The sequence below is a fragment of the Amblyomma mixtum genome, chromosome 10 (genome assembly GCF_055824585.1).
Source record: "Amblyomma mixtum isolate Tamu chromosome 10, ASM5582458v1, whole genome shotgun sequence".
NCBI lineage: Eukaryota > Metazoa > Arthropoda > Arachnida > Ixodida > Ixodidae > Amblyomma > Amblyomma mixtum.
In genome coordinates, this window is record NC_143021.1 from 58274105 (window position 1) to 58291730 (window position 17626).

Consider the following 17626-nt stretch of genomic DNA (forward strand, 5'->3'; position numbering starts at 1 on the left):
CTGCAGCCATGGCCTGCGGGGCTCGCATATGCGCTTGTCTGACGCCACTGACGTTGGCTAGGACGCCGCTGCCATGGAAACGCTCCGTGTGGTAGCTCGGCCTGGAAATTGACTACCGCCTCTCCTTTCTGCCCGTGGCGACCAGGCCCTACCAGGAGATGAAGAGAACTATCGCCGTAGTGCACGAGCTCACCGCTCGGGGTCAGGGAATATCTCAGCAGGCTGCGCTTATACGCGTTGCCTCTCGGCTAGGTGCGCAAACCACCATGGAAGGCACTGGATCTGCAGCATCGCAAAGCGCTGCGAACCTGCCTCGGCCTACCCGGGAACTCGCAATGCGAGGCGACACTGGCCGAAGCTGGCGGGTGACCTCTGCAGCTACAGGCCACGCAGCTCTCGCTGCACCACATCCACCGCCTTTACCGCACACCAGACGGTGGGGAGGTCATGCAGCTCCCTTGTCAATACCCGCGCTCAAGAATGGGCACGGCACTGCAGGAATATGACCAGCTGACGCACGCCGCGCCCCCTTACGGCCTCTGCTCCGTCTGGCCCCTCACGACGGAGGCACAGCGAGAGATCGTCGGTATCGCGGGAAAGCGTACTATGTGTGATAGAGCAGCTAGCCGGAGCTGTCCTCTACGAACAACTGCGCGACCATCTGCTTGTATTCACTGACGGCTCCGTGTCGAGCGAAAGCTGCTCGCTCGCCGCTGCGGCCACCATCCCCGCTCTGCAGCTGCACCGCCAGCAAAGAGTGGCTTATCTGGGCTCTTGGACCACGGCGGAGCTACTGGGTCTTCATCTGAGCTTGGACTTGGTGCTCGCCCTTACTCCCCAGCCACCCAGGTGTGCACTGCTGTGCGATTCCCGTGCCGCCCTTAGGCGCTGCCAGTTGCTGTGCGCCTTATGCGTGCGAATTGAGCGTCTCGCGGAGCGTAGATGCAGCATTCTCGTGCAGTTGGTGTCCGGTCACTGCAGTAACCACGGCAACGAGCAAGCTGACGATCTCGCCAATTCCTCCCAGCGAAGAAAAAATTCAGGGGGCACTTTGGCTCTCTAAAGTGCTGCAAGGCGAAAGCGTTTCCTGGCCACTGTTTGTTTTTAGCTACTTCTTTAATTTTCATATTGTGTTTTTATTTATTTTTGCTCCTTTTTATTGTTATTGCTTTTTTAATTTTATTTCTACATCTTCTTTTTGATTTTTTTTATTTTTGTTCATTTTCTTATTTTTATTTTTATTTTCCTTTTCTTGACTTTACTCCTTTTATTTTATTTATGAAGCCCATGCATTCACTAGATGCACCTTTATTCATGCTGGAAACTTGAGCCTTTTAAGCAGTGACGCCGAAAGGCGGACGAATCTGCCGACGCGTCTGTCGACACGGCTGCCGACGCGTCTGTCGACACTTCTGCCGACGCATCTGTCGACACGGCTGCCGACGCGTCTGTCGACACAGCTGCCGACGCGTCTGTCGACACTCCTGCCGACGCGTCTGCTAACGACAGTATGAGGCATTAAAGGCTTTCGCCTTAAAACTTGCCCTTTAAGGCTTGCGTGCGGTGATATACAACCTCCTCCGTCAGCAACACCCAGACCCTCGCATCGCGCGAGGAGAGCGCATTTTTCTCGTCGGCGCGCGCTCATTATCGTTCCTCCAGCGCGCGATGACCATTCGAGAGCGCGTCGGCAGCGAGTGGCCCCGGGAAAGACGGGTGCGCCACGGACTTTCGTCGAGCGACGCGTGCGGTGACTGCGGCTTAGTGGAGACATTGGAGCACATGCGCCTTCGTTTTGACCGCTTCTGCAGTGCCTCGTCGCGAGATGCTCGCGGCCTACAGGGCGCTGGGAATCATCCCGGACAGTCTCGAGGCGCTCCTCTGGCCGCGCGGCAGTGCGCGCACCCGTGACGGAACAATGGCGAGCCTGTGTGCGTTCATCGAGCAGGCGTGCTTGACTTCCCGCTTGCTCTTCGCCAGGTAGTGCACGCGTGACATGAACGCTCCGAGGGTGGTACATCGGACGGTATACGCGGCCGGGCGCACCACCCCGGCCGCTAGTGTAGTCTGGCGCGTGCGCGATTAGTCCGAGACAAGACGCGATACGTGCGCGCGGCTATGTATGTAGATACAGCTTACTTTAATTTTTTCTAAGTTATTGTGCGCAGTGGCCGCTCGCGCGGACTTATTTGCGGAGAAAGCTCGGATATATGCGCGCGAGCGGCGCGACCTTGATTATCTTTGTATTTTGTAAATAGTGTACAAATTTCTCCCCTCCCTTTTTTGCTATCGCTCCCCTCTATACTTCTCTTTACTATCCTCTCCCTTTCCCTTTCATTTCCGCCGGCTGCAGCTCAGGTGCTTAAGATATTAGATAGCAATTGGCGCGGCCGGGATCACCCTTTCGTTCACCTTTTTTTCTTTTTAAAAATAAACTAGTGCCTCCAGCACCACCACTGAGGCAATCACGCAGTAGTCTGACAATCTGGCAAGTAAAAATGCTGTATATCCGCGGGCGCTGATTGAAATCCCGTGCACGGCTATGATGTGATAAAGTATTTTGCTCCTATATACCATTCGGACCGCAAATTAAGGAAATTTTCAGGCAAGTGCGGCCTCTTGTTCGCCCCGACTTTTGGACAGTATTTCCCTAGGTTGCAGAAGAAGAGGAGCTACAAAGATGCATGCTTGAAAACCGTGTGATGTCCCGATTTTTAGACTTTTCAGCTTGTAAATAAATGAACGTCTCGTAGCCGTATCGCAGCTAATTTAAACGTAGAAATGCATTGAGAAACGCAAGAAGCAAAAGCTTTGAGAACCAAAACAGCACATTCAGGGAGATACAGATATCCTCTTGGAGTAATCACTGCGGCCTCCTTTTTCTAGGGGCTTGCTGTTCCGTTGACCTGCGTTGACCTTTACATCTGCGCATCTTTCATCATTTTTGTTCGCACTCCAAAGGGCTGCAATGATTTGCCCAACGCCGTCATACTTCATTCTGACCCATTATCTTTCACATATTCCGTCGAATCAACCATGCGCCCTTAAAACAACACCTTCATGTAATTTACCTTGAATGGGCCTGGTGAGGTAGCAATAAATGCATAAAAACTGATCACGTGACCTTAGGCGTCACATTCTAACCTCCATGATGTGAATGGTTTGTTTTTGCCCTAGATGAACTTTCTAGGCCCAGTGCGTCGTGGGTGCTTCGATGTCACCTCCTTGTTCTGGCTTTCCGATGTTAAATGTGGACTTGTAGTGTTTTCGAATAATTGCGGCGTTTTAGACTGAAACGTGAGGCTACGCGATGCGGCAGCTTCAGAGATGATGCGCAAAAACTGTATTAAATGTAAACGCGCAGGTGAACAAGCGAAATGCCTTTTGCAAGATTTGTTTCCAGTAAGAAAAAATGTCTTCCACTAAGTCATTTCTTGTAGATGCAAAAGTGGTGTTTGATTTGCTGATGGTAATGATTATACCATTTTTACGCACAGAGTTCACGCTCAGAATAAATAATCATAAAATTTCCAATTCCTTAATCGGTGCCTAAGCAGCTCTCGCTCTCTGAAGATGAGTAAAAGGCTGTGAATTTGATGACAGGCCGCGTTTTAATCCAGGTAATAAACCGACCATTGTATATCGGTGTACTTCTGGATACGCGCCCTATCCTGCAACTTTAATCAGCGGCCCTTGACAAGGTTGCGTCATACAACAATGGTGTCTCAGAAAGCTCCTAAGTGCCACAAAATCGAAACGAATGATGCGTGAAGAAATATTTAATTGGAGGGTCGCTCCATGGGCAAACCAGACTGGTTATAAGACGTCGTGGACGCACTTAATGAAATAGTGCCACTTACATTAAAAAGCTGAGGATTGAATACCGCATGCATCGGCAGCCTAATTCCTCACCTGCTCGTCGTCGTCAAGCAGCGACTTCCTCAGCCCGGCCGCATAGGCGTCTCATGGCGAACCAAACGGCGCTAGGGCGACCGCCGAAACGCGTTCGTGCGATGGTTCATTGCACGGCGCCACCGCTTTCTGTTTGCAATGCGCACGTTCCATATCGCATGTGTTTATGGGCAGGTACAGGTGCTGCCGCCGGCTGTTTGGGTGCCAGCTCGCCGCTGTGAAAGCAGGCGCGATAGGGTCTGCAGCGAAGCCCGTCAGAGCCCGTTGGCAGCGCAGTCGGGGTGCGTGCTCCTCGTAAAGAGTGATAATCCGCAACAACTGTTATTGTTTTGGAGGTCTGCACGGAGTCAGAGGAACAATAGTCAATGCTGATACGCTCGTGTGCTCCGGTGATAAGAGGGCTGCAAGGCCCTGGCGCGCCAAGATGAAAAAAAAAGTCTTGACAAAGTGCCGGAATTTTGGCAGAACAAAGCGGCCAGTACTAGGACACTGCGTCCATGATCACCTGTGCGTGTAGAGATTGTTACAGTAAAACCGGGCAACTTATTAATGGAGTAAAAACTACGATCAAGCGAAACACTAACACAAGCAAATTTTTCATGATGCCGCCAGGATTTGCTGCCACAAGCTGTCTGCAACGGACTTTTGCTCCACGTAAATGTTCAGACTCCCTGTACATATAAGGACTCATGCGCTTCACATCTAAGTGGGAAGCAGAGAATTCGCATTTACCATGTTTGCTTCTTGCCAAACACCTGATCTTTTGATTATTATTCGAAAGAAGTTAGCGGAAAAAGCGGACAAGGGACAGAAAGAAACGACACATAAGACATTCATGAGCGCTTATGTGTCTTATGTGTAATTTCTTTCTGTCCATTGTCCGTTTTTTGTGCTAACCTTTTTCTAAAAATGCATCACCAACTAGCCCGACAGCTTGCTCTCCTGTTCTGAGTATTATCCTTTACACAGTACCCAATCCTTCAGAATTCTCTACAAGCCATTCTACAAAACAGCAGACTTTTTTTTTTGAGAAACATGCATTATCTCGATAATATCCAAGATGTTTTAAAACTTAGCAAGAACTTTCGCGATAGAACTTTTTCAGTCTTTTCTGCCGGCCCGCAGCAATATCCTGTTCTCTATTTCGGGATATTTTGAGAGCATGCGGGGCGAGGCGCTGCAGATAACTAATCATTTTATTGAAAAACGCAGGTCACATATCGGTAGGCAGTAACAAACTCCAACGCAGCGGGCACGGTGGATGCCAGCGGGCTATGGAAAAGAAAATGATAGGTGGGTGGTTCCCCGTAACGTCGAAGAAAGGATGGCTGGCCAACCACTTAAATATATTTGAAACTTTTATAAATTGTTGCCCGATGACTGAAACGAAGGCATCCGCAATTGGTATTGTCCCTGAAAATGTTTTCGAAGTACGCAAAACTATTAATGATGGAAAAGTGGAGTTCCGCGAGTAAGTGCTCTGCTGTTTTGGCCAAATTTGGTTATGAATTGCATAAAATATATTAACCTTAGGTACCCTTTGTTGTTTGACTAAATAGGTGGATGTTTTTGTGTGTGCTTGGTTATTTTTTTCTGTCTGCCGGTTACAGATGTTTTTTTATATATAATTATTCAAACCAGCAAAAAGAACGTTCTTGCTTCTAGTTTGCAGGTCGTTATATCAAAAATGGCGCGTACCAGAGTGGCAGTAATTGTACACTATAATCTATGCAAACCGCCCTATCAAAGTGCTGAAGTTTATATTTATGTGTCTTTCTCTAAAGAGGTACGATGGCACTAACATCACGAAAACAAAGAACAATGAGAACTTCTGTAGAGAATTAAAAAAACATTTTTTATATTTTTTAAATTTATTCACATGTTCTTTATACCAAATTTTGGAATCATTAAAGACACGTTTAATACTTTGATTTGTGTGGCAGTTACGACCCTTCCAATGAGACCCTTGCGCAACGTTGAGCACACCATGCAGGTCTGAAGAGTCTTCCTTAGTTGTGAACGGGTTTTCGATTTTGGTAGGATACTGTATATAGTCCTTTATGTCTCGATGCGTCAGATTAGCTATGAGAGCCACTGTAGTGAAGGACGCGGGATCATTTTTCACCGCCTGGGGTTCATTGATGCGATGCGGAATCGGACAGCCCATGGACGTTTTCGGCATTTCGCTTCCACCAAACGCAGTCAGGACCCGCCTCGGTGGCTCAGTGGTTGCGGCCCTTGGCTGCTGACCCGAAAGACGCGGGTTCGATCCCGGCCGCGGCAGCCGACTTTCGATGGAGGCGAAATTCTAGAGGCCCGTGTGCTGTGCGATGCCAGTGCGTGTTAAAGAACCCCAGGTGGTCGAAATTTCCGGAGCCCTTCACTAAGGTGCCCTTCATAGCCTCAGTCGCTTTGGGACGTTAAACCTTAATAAACCAAACCAAAATTCAGTCAGGATTCCATGTGCAGCTTAAAATACCCACAAAAACGTTAAAGTCAAATAATAAGCAGGATATTTCAAATAATTTTTAGCGTAATGAATAATTCGAAAAGGCCACGGGCACATGCTTTATCTCAAGAAATTTGTTTCTGGGCTGCAGCCGCCTATTCGACTGATTCGACCATGCGCAATGTCTTCACTCCTGTACACTTAGTTTCTTCCATGCAGACCCGGCGGTACGTACTTACTTGCCACGCGCAATTCAGAGGGTGCTTCTGTTGGTGACTTGGATAGCTACCACACATGCCAAGATTGAACACCGTTGAATTCGCGCACTGTCACCAACTCCACCTTTTTTTCGCTCACGGAAAGCATGAGCTTTCTTTTATTTCCAGATGTATTAGACGCACACTTTTCAGTTCCTTCGATAAAACGCTTACAATGTCTCGCACTGCCCGAATTGCGCTTTCAGGCTTTGTTCTCAGGTTGTTGAGCATTGCTCGGTACCCTGGCGAGTCTTCCAACACCGTCGCACGCGGTTTCCCCGTGTCTGGTTGCTGAGAATATCCCCTGATTAGTAGGACAGTCGTTCCTTTTAAATGTTCATTTTCATATTTTATTGCAGAAATTACGAAAATACAGGTAGCACAAGTTTTTCATCTCACTGATATTCACAGGTCTTTCGGTTGACGCCTAGGTAGTGATTCAAAACTATCGGAAAATTGACTATCGATAGTATCGACAGTTTTTTTTTAAATCATCGATAGTGTAAAAAATTATCGATAGTGCTACTATCGGTAGACTATCGGTAGTATTAATATCGATAGTGTTGCTATCGAATGTAATACTAGCGATAGTTCTGCTATCGATAGCAAGACTATCGATAGTGAAACTGTCCTTGGTAAGACTATTGATAGTAACAATATGAATATTATGCATTGATTGGCCAGCGATATAACCGAAACATTTGCGATGCCTGATTGGTTTCATGGTCTCATGAAGCTTAACGTCCCAAAGAAACTCAAGTTATGAGGGATGCCGTAGGAGACATCTTTGGGTAAATTTCGACCAGCTGTTGTTCTTTAACGTGCACTGGGAGAGTTAGTAAAAGTGCCTGGAACTGCATTCGATGAAAGAACAAACAGCACAAGTTGTGCTGGCTTACACTACATTATCATGCACTGCAGACGTCGTCTTGAGGACGTAACCGCGGCAGAAATGTTTTTCGCACTGATGTTTCGCAACTAGGTCATTCGCGCGCTAACATTTTATCCAGCAAGTTACGGTTACCAATTGCTCCCCGCAGAAATCGGAATTCGTGCATTTACGTCCCTCGCGCACATGCTCGACCCAAATCAATCTCTCGTTGCAAAGCGGTCCCATTCGCGAATCCAAGGAAATCAGAGTCCTTGGACTCTTCATACACAACCAGCGACGCTGCGACACAACACTCGCCAAGCTCCGGCAGGTGGGGGACCAGGTGGGCCGCATGGTCCGCCGGGTTTCCAACAAGCGCGGTGGGTTACGATGCAAAGACGCCTTGCGGCTGGCGAACGCATTCGTGACCAGTCGAATCTTGAATTCGAGTCCCTACCTCCACCTGCGGAAACAGGAGGAGGATTCCCTCGAGGTCATCCTCCGCAAAATCATGAAACGAGCGCTTGACCTCCCAGTTTCTACCTCTACCAGCCGCCTTATGGCACTGGGCATGGTGAACACTTTTAGGGAGCTTCGGGAGGCCCACCTCAACAACCAATACACTCGTCTCACAAAGACAGGGTCGGGTCGCCGCCTTTTAGCCCGACTTCACATCCAGCACACTCAATTCGCAGAGGAGAGAGGCCGCCTTCCCGTACACTGGAGACGCGCCCTCCACGTGCGGCCTCTCCCCACCAATATGTCCAAAGAGGATCATAATGGCAGGCGCCTGGCGCGGGCGGAAGCCTTGGACCGCCATTTTTGGAGCAAACCAGGAGTCTTCTACGTGGACGCGTCCGGCCCGGACTCCAGGGGATGGTACACGGCCACGGTCGTCCACGAGGGTAAAACAGTAGACGCCCTTACTTTCAAGGCCCAGTCAGCAATTCACGCAGAAGAAGTTGCCATCGCTTTGGCAGCCTCTGACACCTCCTCCAAATACATAATCACCGACTCACGAGGGGCTTGTCGAAACGTCACGCAAGGGTGGGTTACTCCCCTAGCTTATCGTATTTACCAAAATTGTAGCCGAGACTCGGATCCCGCGCACCGATCTATCGTTTGGGCTCCAGGTCACCAAGGCGTCCACGGAAATGAGGCAGCCGACGCCGCCGCCCGCGCGCTCTCTCTCCGGGCATTTCCCACGGGACCCGACGCCGACCAGGACTTCCATTTCAATCCGATTTACACTTTTAAGGAAATATGCGATTATTACAAATCCACGCACCAAACTCTTCCCACCCCATGCAAAGGGCTGGGGAAGGTCAACGAACGGGTGCTCATGCGCCTGCTCACCAACACGATGTTGTGCCCGGCAATTCTACAGCATTTCGATCCTAAATTCGACGGGCGGTGCTCACACTGTGGGGAGGTGTCTGACACCTACCACATGGTGTGGGCCTGCCAGCAGAACCCATCCCTACCCCCTATCCCGAACCCCACCCGAGAGGACTGGGAGGCGACCCTGTCCGGTTGCTTCACCCTCCAGGCCCAAAGGGCCTTAACGCAGCGCGCCCGGGTTGCGGCAAGCGCCGATGGTGTGCCTGACTAGGCATCCCACCTAGTGGTTGTAAGGGCGTGACCCTTCAGGTCATGACCCCCAACGCCTCTCTCTATGATTATTAAATGTTTTCACCACCACCACCATCATCCAGCAAGTTCACCCTGGGAATGTCTGCAGAGCTCTGTGACGTGCAAGCCGCGAAAACGGGCGAGCCCTCTCAGTCACTCACACCATCACCTCCATACCACACACTCGGGAAACCAACTTTAGGAGCCAGTGGGTACGCGTGGTTAATTTTATTGGATCGATACTAAAAGTAGTATTGATGCCGCTATCGATAGTACTATCAATAGATATGGTTTGGTTTTTGTTTGGTTTTATTGGGTTTAACGCCCCAAAGCGACTCAGTCTATGACGGATGCCGTAGCGGAGGGCTTCGAAAATTTCGACCACCTAGGGTTCTTTAACACCTAGGGTGCACTGACATCACAGAGCACAGGCCTCTAGAATTTCGCCTCCATCAAAATTCAACCGCCGCGGCCGGGATCCAAACTATCGAAAGTATTTTCCAATAGTACTATCGATACTACTATCGAAAGTACTGACTATCGATAATACTATCGATAGTCTTTTTTAGCATCGATAGTTCGATAGTGACTCTACTATCCATAGTATCGATAGTGCTATCGATAGTTTTGAATCACTAGCAGTGTGCCGCGCGCGATCAGTCCGAGAAAGGGCGCTAAGTGCGCGCGGCTATGTACATAGAGTTCACTCCTTTTGTAAGTGATTGTGGGCAGTGGCCGCGCGCGCGCAGATATTTTCGGACATGCTTTGATATTAGCGCCCGAGCTGGGCAAACTTGATTACTTTTGTATTTTGTAAACAGTGTAAAAAGCTCTCTCCTGTCCTTTCTTGCTATCACTCTCCTCTATACTTCTTCTTACTATCCTCTCTCTTTCCCTTTCATTTCCGCCGGCTGCAGATCTGCTGTTTAAGATATTAGATACCAATTGCCGCGGCCAGCGAATCTTTTGCTTCACCTTTTTTCTTTTCTCTTCTTTTAAAAATACACCATAACCATCACCTCCCAATGTCTGCCGTAATAGACCAATGGAACACCCGGAGAGGACCGGAGTGGCTATAGCTCCAATCATCATGCCGGGCCATGTCACAGTGCAGCCGTCGTCAACCGAAAAGAACGTTGCGCTGACCTTTCAGCATAAAAGGCCTCGTTTCCGGTGGTTCTTGGCGTGCCGAGCACCGTGACCGTGGTTGAGCGTGCATTATCGCCATCTGCCGCGACCATGTCTGGGGACAAAGGACCAGTTTCTGCCGGTTCCCTGTACCCCACGTGCCTGCCTAAGGACGCAAAAACGAGCGCTCAAAGCGTCGCCTAGTAAAACGAGCGTCCGGGGTGCGCGGGCGTATGCACAGTATCCCCGCTGTCATGGCCGCTGCGGAGCCCAAATCCTCTCGATATTGACGCCTTCGTTGCCGCCGACGCCTTTTCGCTACTGCAGATATTTTGTAAAAAACTGATATCGAATCCCTCCTGCATTCTATAGACACAGTAGGCAAGGAGTCAAATATACACAATTTGTAAATTCTTTCTGAAGGGTCTCACTGGAGGGATTGGAACTTCTAGAGAAACAAAATTATGCATCATACTTTTATTGATTGTGAATAATGATATAGAGGAAAACATGTGGACAAAGTTTAAAAGATATAAAAAATGTTTTTTTTTTCAATTTTCGTCAGAAGTTTTCATTTTTGTGTGTTTTCTTGAAACTGGCGCCATCATATCTATTTATAGAAAATACATATAAACATGAAGTTCAGCACTTTGGTAGGTGTGTTTGAATAGATTATAATGCACAATTGCTGCCACTCTGCTACACTAGCCCTTTTTTATGGGACGACCTGCGATTAGATGTAAAAACGTTCTCTTTGCGCATTTTAGGAACTTTTATCAAACATCTGTAGCGTGCACATAGACAAAACTAACAACGAACCGCAATAAAAGCATCCACTTATATACCTAAGCTATTTTCGGAAACCTAACTTTAATATATATTATGTAATTCATAACCAAAGATGGCCACAACAGCAGAGCACTTAAGCGCGGAACCCCGCTTCTGAGTTATTAGTAATTTCGCGTCATTAGAAAAAAATCTGGGGGGCAAAACCAATTGAGGATTGCTTGTTTTCAGTGATCAGGCAACACTATACAAAAATTTCAAACTTTCAAATAAATTTAAGAGGTGGACCCGCCACCCTTTGTTCGACCTTACGCGGGACCACCCAGGTGCAAGGGAGACTCCCACTGCGGCATCTCTTTCTCTCTTTCTTCTTTCACTCCCATCTTCTTCTCTTCCCTTACGGCGTGGTTCACGTTGGCACGTAGATATGTGAGACAGATACTGCGCCATTTCCTTTCCTCAAAAACGAATTTTTTGCCCGGCTGCAATGTTACCTTGAGGAAGAGGGCATAGTGGGTACGGGAAGAAACACGTTTTAATGACATTCTAGTCGAAATGAAAGGAAAAACGGGCCTGGCCCGGGCATGTAACTGAGAAGGCAAGATAACCGCTGCTGGGTTACTGATGTTTTACAGAGTGACAGCCTAAAAACCAAATTAGTGAAGACATTGCAAAAAAAAAAACATTTATTGAGAGAAGGGCAAATTTTGTAACGCTCTTTACTATACACAGTTCCCTTCGTCAAATGAAGGGCCCCTCCTCAACTCCAGGCACTGCTGAAGGTGACGTGTCAGCTAAGAGGGCCATTAGCCACTCCCTTGGTAAGGACACAACACAACACTCCCTGAACTTAGGAGTGTTCACCACGTGGGTGTGCTGGGAAACACTCCCAAGTTCAGGTAATTTGTAAACATAAATACCCCCCAAAGCAGAAGATATAACAGCCGTCGCCGTAGCTCAGCGGTAGAGCACCGAAGGCGTAATTCGGAGGTCGTGGGTTCGGATCCCACAGGCGGCATGTGGTTGTTTTTTCCTCTGTCTGCTTTTCTAATCAATTGGCTTTAAGCGATAACATATTCAGTAATATTCTCGGTATTGCTCGCACGTTGCACCGCAACCAGGAGAAGTACTATTGGCCGCGGTTAGCTGCCGATGTTTCCCATTACGTGAAAACGTGGCGTGAGTGTCAGCGACGCAAAACGCCTCCGACTAGACCAGCCGGACTCCTGAACCCCATACCACCTCCAACTAAACCCTTTCAACAAATTGGGATGGACCCCCTCGGCCCCTTTCCGACTTCATCATCGGGTAACAAATGGATCATCATGGCCACCGAATACATGACCCGATACGCCGAAGCAAAAGCGTTGCCTAATGGCACCGCAACAGAAGTCGCAAAATTTTTTGTCGAACAAATTCTCCTGCGACACGGCGCCCCCGAAGTGCTAATCAGAGACAGAGGGACGGCATTTACAGCGGAGCTGACGCAAGCCATTTCAAAGTACAGCCAGACAACATGAACTGGCGGGCGAGTTGGTCTGACATATCTAGTGAAGCAGCGCTACGGCACAGGACCAAAGGGGAGAAAGGGACGAACACAGCGCTGAACTGACAACAAATGTTTATTCGGGATGCTAACAGCATATATAGGGTCTGTTCTGAAAGTAGTAGGACTGGTTTTTTCCTACGCGAACGGGCGGACGAGAAGTGGTCTGCGCGTGCAGAATTGTTGAAGGGCGATATTGGGAATGCTGGGGAAAATCGGCAGTCGGCTCTTGGCCGTTGAAGAGAGGAGGTCGCTTGTACTGTGAACCCCTGTCGAAACGTCTCGTCACGCAGAATCGTCGAGCGTTTACCTGATCAGCGATACGCCATAAAATTTTGAGTAATTCTTAGTAAAACGGGCAAAGGGACTCACAACATGATTAAGGAGGCCTACGGTGACGCTTCCATGGATAGATTAGGTGTTTTTGAGTGGCACAAGCTTTTCCGAGAAGGTAAGGAAAGAGTGGAGGAAGACGACCGCTTCAGACGCCCTTCGACCAGCAAGACCAACGAAAATGTGTAGCGAGGGAAACATTTACTTAACAGTGATCGTAGAATGAGTATCAGAATGATTGCTGATGACTTGAGCATTCCTCAAACCCAAGTTTTTGGGATCGTGACAGAAAACTTATCCGTGAGGAAAGCGTGCGCGAAGCGGGTGCCGGGATTGTTGTCAGACTAGGAAAAGGCCAACCGGTAGGATCTTCTTCATCATCTGAATGAGGACCCCGGTTTTTTGTCCAGCACAAGGCGGCAACGCTGCCTCAGCCCCCTAAAGCCTCGACTTGGCCCCGCCAGACTTCTTTCTATTCCCGAGAATAAAATCGACGCTCGAGGGGAAACATCACGGATCGGTAGAGGTGGTTCAACAGGCCGTGACGAGGGAGCTAAACAGCATTCCGGTCCACGCGTTCCTGGAGGCGTACGAAAACTGTAAAACTCATTGGCAGCAGCGTGTAGGTGCGGAAGGGTGCTACCTTGAAAAATTCTAATCGTTTGTACTATTCTCCTGAATAAATTTTGTTTAAAAAAATGAGTCCTACTAATTTCAGAACAGGCCATGTATATATTTTTTGCACCTTAGAAAAAACAAAGAAACAGAGAACAGCAGAAAGCCCAGGCACTATGCGCATGCAGCTGTATCGATCTACATCGAATAAACATTTGTTGTCAGTTCAGCGCTGTGTTCGTCCCTTTCTCCCCTTTGGCCCTGTGCCGTAGCGCTGCTTCACTAGACAGCCAGACAAGCCATCGGAGGACAACTGCCTATCATCCGCAAACCAACGGACTCACAGAGCGTCTGAACAAGACCATCGCAGACATGCTCTCCATGTACATCGACGCCGAACACAAGACGTGGGATTCTATTCTGCCCTACGTGATCTTCGCCTATAATACTGCCGCCCAGGAGACAACCAGGTTTACTCCATTCAAGCTGGTATACGGCAGGAAGCCCACGACAACACTCGACGCAATGCTCCCGCACGTTTCCGACGAAGACAACCTCGACGTCGCCGCCTACCTTCATCGCGCCGAGGAAGCCCGAAGACTTGCGGGCCTTCGCATTCAAGACCAGCAGCACACCGACGCCCGACGCTACAATCTGCGCCGACGAGACACGCATTACAAGCCACGTGACCGGGTTTAGATATGGACGCCAGTTCGCCGCCGTGGATTGAGCGAAAAGTAGCTGCGACGCTACTTTGGCCCGTGCAGGGTTCTCCGTCGCATCGGTGACCTCGACTATGAAGTCATCCCCGACGGCACGACAGCATCTCAGCGACGCCGCCCACGCCCGGAAGTCGTACATGTCGTACGCCTGAAGCCATATTATGAACGCTAAAGGACTCGAAGTTTTCATTGTCCGTGTTTATTTTCATTTTAAAGCATCGAGACGATGCTTCTTTGGAAGGGGGGTAATGCCACGTATCATTGTAGTGTTTGGTCGTTCACGCTCAAGGCTGCAGGAAAGGGCTGTTATCATTTTTGTTCGTGACGCGAGAAGCGACCAGTCTAATCTCGGTTGATCACAGCCATGAAAGGCTGCATCTAAGTTTTTCCAGATTACTGTAGATGGTCTTGTACTGCTATCTGGAAGTTTCCTTGCCGGCTTTAAATTGAGTGATGCCGCGAGCGGCGGATTATTTGTAGTTCGACGACGGACGAGCACGTGTGTTGCTTACGCCGCCGCCGAGTGATTCAGTTCTTTTGCGGGCGCAAGTCAGCCCAAATAAAGAGCTTCGTTTCCAAGACTGCTAGGTGTCTTCCTGACCGCTGGACTGCCGTCACTACAACGCGACATCATTATAAATTGATCAACACCACAAAATAAATAAATAAGCTAAAAAAAATCCCCTGTATATATATATATATATATATATATATATATATATATATATATATATATATATATATATATATATATATATATATATATATATATATATATATATATATATATATATATATATATATAGGTACAGTATTACGACAAACGCGACTGTTCTTTTAACGTTTATTTTGCAAACAGTTTCGGGAATGGTATTGCCTTCGTCAGGGCAGGCTGCCCTGACGCCTGCGTTGACGAAGGGAATACCATTCCCGAAACTGTTGGCAAAATAAACGTTAAAAGAACAGTCGCGTTTGTTGTAATACTGTACCTAAACTAGTAAACTGGGCCATTGGAACACCTACTGAATACTATATATATATATATATATATATATATATATATATATATATATATATATATATATATATATGTTTGAGTTTCGGATCCCACATGCCATATATAGCGTGTAGGATCCGCAACTCAAACAATTTCGGGGTGAAATACACATGGAACGTTCTAGCAGCGAGGAGGGCCAGGGTGTGGGCTTAGATAAAAAAAAGCTAATCGGCGCTTATTAAGCCATTTTTGGCGTCTGCTATGTAGGCATTTTTCTCGGGCGAGAAAAATTAGCATTTATTTATTTTTGCAGCTGCCCGGAACGGTACCAACATAAATGATTTCCGACGCTGAAAATTTTGTGGCAATAATTCGTTGGCGTGGAATGACAGAACCCTTATAAAAATTTCTATAGACAGTCCATAGACTGTCTATAGACTTTAGTCTATGAAGTCTATAGACTGTCTATAGACAAATTCTTTAGACTGGTCTATAGACAGTCTATAGATTTATGGCCATACACTTTTAGTAGACTTTTGTCTATAGACAGTCTATAGACGAATGTCTACTGAAAGTCTATAGGTCTATAGGAAGTCTATAGACACAGGTCTATAGACAGTCTATAGACGATCTATAGACTTATGGTCATACATTTTCTATAGAGCTGTCTATAGACCGTCTATAGACCGTCTATAGACACTTGTCTATAGACGACCTATAGACTTATGGCCATAGACTTCCTGTAGATTACTGTCTATAGACAGTCTACAGACAAAAGTCTACTGGTCCAGTAGACATATGTCTATAGACTGTCTATAGACATTCCATAGGTGTGTGGCGTGGCAGTGCTATAGACCTTTGTCTATAGACAGTCTATAGACCTCTGTCTACTAAACTATTAGTAGACCATTATCTATAGACTGCCTATAGACTGTCTACAATAATTGAAAAAGGTCGCCAGACAGAGTTCACACATGAAACAATCAATATACTTACAAATTTAGTTTATTTCCAAGCTATCCAGACTGGGAATATGCAATACATGCACCATAAAAATGCACCACAGTAACATAAAAGTTGAAAGTAACAGTCCGGCTAGTTTCCTCAGAAGCATTCTTGTGGCCTGTTGTCTGCAGTAAATAATCCGGGCATGTTCACCTGTACAGCACAAAGAAAAAAATATAAGAGGAACTGAAAAAAAATTCCCATTCCATCTCTACACATGTGCTTTACAATGCAAGGCATATCCTGGCTATGCCGCCGCGGTGGCTCAGTCGCTATGGTGCTCGGCTGCTGACCCAAAAGACGCGGGTTCGATCCCGGCCGCGGTGGCTAGAATTTCTTTGGAGGAGAAATTCTGGAGACCCGTGCACTGTGCGATGTCAGTGCACGTTAAAGATCCCCAGGTGGTCGAAATTTCCGGAGCCCTCTACTACGGCGTCTCTCATAGCCTTAGTCGCTTTGGGACGTTAAACCCAACAAAACCAAAACCAAACCATATCCTGGCTATACCATTCTAGAAAGGCAGTCTTGATCTTTTGGTTTGGTTTTATGGGGTTCAAAGACCCAAGCCGACACAGGCTACGAGACGCTGAAGTGAAAGGCTGGGGAATAATTTCGGTCACCTGTGCAGAGTACACAGGCCTTTAGCATCTTGCCTCTATTAAAATGCGACCGCCTAGGCCGGAATCGAACCTGCATCTTTCAGGTCGCCACGATAGCCACTGAGCTATCACGAGGGATCAATCATTTCAGTAAATACACGACAGATTGTAAGTGTCGTCATAAAACATTGTAACAAAGACCCCTAATCCCTGGAGCACTCTAACTCTGAATCCAGTACTGATACTGATTTCTGTATGGAAATGCTGTTACAGCGAATACTGACCTCTTTATGGCAACCCTTTTAGACTATTTGTAACAGAAGACTTCGAACAATTGTGCCACATATCTGCATTGACTCGCAAGGAGCTGTTGAGAATGCCACCTCCATAAAATACAGATTCAGTGCACCTTACACAGGGATCCAAAAAGGAGATATTGCAGCATTTATTCTTATAACCGCTATAGAAGAAGCGCTTCAGAATACCCTGCATGAATTAAGCCTGGTACACCCGGCCAAATTTTTAACTGGCTCGGGTGTTGCATCGCTAAATGCACCTTGTAAAAAGGTGCCTTTCGGCTACACTGCTGGCATATTCATGCTGTAATTTAACGAGTGAAATGTCATTTCGTGGTTCCTTTTTGTTCATATAATGTTTGAGTGCAGTACTTGCGTGTTTAGATCAACGTTATCAGAAACATTCGTCTGCCACTACGAACAGCTGAAACAAGCGGCATACGCAGCAATGGATCTGGTCCATATGGCCTCATCCTCT

General features: G+C 47.5%; 1 protein-coding gene across 7 annotated transcripts in view; it reads right to left on the minus strand.

The window, feature by feature from the left end:
* The window catches only part of LOC149325877 (uncharacterized), a 77164-nt gene extending 73006 nt beyond the window's left edge, over positions 1–4158 (minus strand). For 6 of the 7 annotated variants that reach the window (XM_089562823.1, XM_089562822.1, XM_089562824.1 and 3 more), the window contains exon 1: positions 3913–4156. The gene's annotated coding sequence lies outside the window, so the exon portion shown is untranslated. Of the gene's footprint in view, positions 1–3912 lie in introns of all 7 variants that reach the window. The other variant, XM_089562827.1, reaches the window with a different exon arrangement.
* Between the last annotated feature and the right edge of the window lie 13468 nt (positions 4159–17626).